The following is a 2,500-nucleotide window of genomic DNA, read 5'->3' on the forward strand; positions in this document are numbered from 1 at the left end:
TCGTCTGATCTCGGAAGCTAAGCAGGGTCGGGCCTGGTTAGTAATTGGATGGGAGACCGCCTGGGAATACCAGGTGCTGTATGCTCTTTTGCTCATTCACTTAGAAACTGACATCTTGCAATATGCACAAGTAGTCCTTCATGAAAGGGGCTGGAAGCTGTTTTCATTTTGACACGAGAGAGAGAGAGAGAGAGAGAGAGAGACCACCTTGCATTGTCAATTGCTAAATCTGTATATGGATAAGTAGCCTATGGTTGTCAACTTATTTCGTACGGCCATACCAGCCTGGCAACGCCCGATCTCGTCTGATCTCGGAAGCTAAGCAGGGTCGGGCCTGGTTAGTACTTGGATGGGAGACCGCCTGGGAATACCAGGTGCTGTATGCTCTTTTGCTCATTCACTTAGAAACTGACATCTTGCAATATGCACAAGTAGTCCTTCATGAAAGGGGCTGGAAGCTGTTTTCATTTTGACACGAGAGAGAGAGAGAGAGAGAGAGAGAGACTACCTTGCATTGTCAATTGCTAAATCTGTATATGGATAAGTAGCCTATGGTTGTCAACTTATTTCGTACGGCCATACCAGCCTGGCAACGCCCGATCTCGTCTGATCTCGGAAGCTAAGCAGGGTCGGGCCTGGTTAGTACTTGGATGGGAGACCGCCTGGGAATACCTGGTGCTGTATGCTCTTTTGCTCATTCACTTAGAAACTGAAATCTTGCAATATGCACAAGTAGTCCTTCATGAAAGGGGCTGGAAGCTGTTTTCATTTTGACACGAGAGAGAGAGAGAGACCACCTTGCATTGTCAATTGCTAAATCTGTATATGGATAAGTAGCCTATGGTTGTCAACTTATTTTGTACGGCCATACCAGCCTGGCAACGCATGATCTCGTCTGATCTCGGAAGCTAAGCAGGGTTGGGCCTGGTTAGTAATTGGATGGGAGACCGCCTGGGAATACCAGGTGCTGTATGCTCTTTTGCTCATTCACTTATAAACTGACATCTTGCAATATGCACAAGTAGTCCTTCATGAAAGGGGCTGGAAGCTGTTTTCATTTTGACACGAGAGAGAGAGAGAGAGAGACTACCTTGCATTGTCAATTGCTAAATCTGTATATGGATAAGTAGCCTATGGTTGTCAACTTATTTCGTACGGCCATACCAGCCTGGCAACGCCCGATCTTGTCTGATCTCGGAAGCTAAGCAGGGTCGGGCCTGGTTAGTACTTGGATGGGAGACCGCCTGGGAATACCAGGTGCTGTATGCTCTTTTGCTCATTCACTTAGAAACTGACATCTTGCAATATGCACAAGTAGTCCTTCATGAAAGGGGCTGGAAGCTGTTTTCATTTTGACACGAGAGAGAGAGAGAGAGAGAGAGAGAGAGAGAGAGACTACCTTGCATTGTCAATTGCTAAATCTGTATATGGATAAGTAGCCTATGGTTGTCAACTTATTTCGTACGGCCATACCAGCCTGGCAACGCCCGATCTCGTCTGATCTCGGAAGCTAAGCAGGGTCGGGCCTGGTTAGTACTTGGATGGGAGACCGCCTGGGAATACCAGGTGCTGTATGCTCTTTTGCTCATTCACTTAGAAACTGACATCTTGCAATATGCACAAGTAGTCCTTCATGAAAGGGGCTGGAAGCTGTTTTCATTTTGACACGAGAGAGAGAGAGAGAGAGAGAGAGAGAGAGAGAGAGACTACCTTGCATTGTCAATTGCTAAATCTGTATATGGATAAGTAGCCTATGGTTGTCAACTTATTTCGTACGGCCATACCAGCCTGGCAACGCCCGATCTCGTCTGATCTCGGAAGCTAAGCAGGGTCGGGCCTGGTTAGTACTTGGATGGGAGACCGCCTGGGAATACCAGGTGCTGTATGCTCTTTTGCTCATTCACTTAGAAACTGAAATCTTGCAATATGCACAAGTAGTCCTTCATGAAAGGGGCTGGAAGCTGTTTTCATTTTGACACGAGAGAGAGAGAGAGAGACCACCTTGCATTGTCAATTGCTAAATCTGTATATGGATAAGTAGCCTATGGTTGTCAACTTATTTTGTACGGCCATACCAGCCTGGCAACGCCCGATCTCGTCTGATCTCGGAAGCTAAGCAGGGTCGGGCCTGGTTAGTACTTGGATGGGAGACCGCCTGGGAATACCAGGTGCTGTATGCTCTTTTGCTCATTCACTTAGAAACTGACATCTTGCAATATGCACAAGTAGTCCTTCATGAAAGGGGCTGGAAGCTGTTTTCATTTTGACACGAGAGAGAGAGAGGGAGAGAGAGAGAGAGAGACTACCTTGCATTGTCAATTGCTAAATCTGTATATGGATAAGTAGCCTATGGTTGTCAACTTATTTCGTACGGCCATACCAGCCTGGCAACGCCCGATATCGTCTGATCTCGGAAGCTAAGCAGGGTCGGGCCTGGTTAGTAATTGGATGGGAGACCGCCTGGGAATACCAGGTGCTGTATGCTCTTTTGCTCATTCAC

The 2,500-nt window shown here is 47.1% G+C and overlaps 7 non-coding genes and 2 pseudogenes across 7 annotated transcripts in view; all 9 read left to right on the top strand.

Annotated features, from left to right (window-relative positions):
• LOC146244588 (5S ribosomal RNA) overlaps nucleotides 1-85 on the top strand; it is a 119-nt gene extending 34 nt beyond the window's left edge. Inside the window, exon 1 of the ribosomal RNA XR_014735015.1 lies at nucleotides 1-85. This exon is cut by the window's left edge and continues 34 nt beyond it. This is a non-coding gene — a ribosomal RNA (5S ribosomal RNA).
• A 182-nt stretch (nucleotides 86-267) lies between these two features.
• On the top strand, nucleotides 268-386 carry LOC146244589 (5S ribosomal RNA). Its single transcript, XR_014738370.1, has one exon. It is a non-coding gene; the product is annotated as a 5S ribosomal RNA (ribosomal RNA).
• Nucleotides 387-568: 182 nt separating this feature from the next.
• LOC146244590 (5S ribosomal RNA) lies at nucleotides 569-687 on the top strand. Its single transcript, XR_014738721.1, has one exon. It is a non-coding gene; the product is annotated as a 5S ribosomal RNA (ribosomal RNA).
• Nucleotides 688-857: 170 nt separating this feature from the next.
• On the top strand, nucleotides 858-976 carry LOC146244591 (5S ribosomal RNA; annotated as a pseudogene).
• A 174-nt stretch (nucleotides 977-1,150) lies between these two features.
• On the top strand, nucleotides 1,151-1,269 carry LOC146244592 (5S ribosomal RNA). Its single transcript, XR_014734783.1, has one exon. It is a non-coding gene; the product is annotated as a 5S ribosomal RNA (ribosomal RNA).
• Nucleotides 1,270-1,459: 190 nt separating this feature from the next.
• Nucleotides 1,460-1,578, top strand: LOC146244593 (5S ribosomal RNA). Its single transcript, XR_014738372.1, has one exon. It is a non-coding gene; the product is annotated as a 5S ribosomal RNA (ribosomal RNA).
• Nucleotides 1,579-1,770: 192 nt separating this feature from the next.
• Nucleotides 1,771-1,889, top strand: LOC146244594 (5S ribosomal RNA). The gene has a single exon (XR_014738374.1). It is a non-coding gene; the product is annotated as a 5S ribosomal RNA (ribosomal RNA).
• A 172-nt stretch (nucleotides 1,890-2,061) lies between these two features.
• Nucleotides 2,062-2,180, top strand: LOC146244595 (5S ribosomal RNA). The gene has a single exon (XR_014739748.1). It is a non-coding gene; the product is annotated as a 5S ribosomal RNA (ribosomal RNA).
• A 186-nt stretch (nucleotides 2,181-2,366) lies between these two features.
• LOC146244596 (5S ribosomal RNA) lies at nucleotides 2,367-2,485 on the top strand (annotated as a pseudogene).
• Nucleotides 2,486-2,500: the final 15 nt, after the last annotated feature.

Source organism: Hypomesus nipponensis, chromosome 20, assembly GCF_054491055.1.
Source record: "Hypomesus nipponensis isolate SF chromosome 20, ASM5449105v1, whole genome shotgun sequence".
Taxonomy (NCBI): Eukaryota; Metazoa; Chordata; class Actinopteri; order Osmeriformes; family Osmeridae; genus Hypomesus; species Hypomesus nipponensis.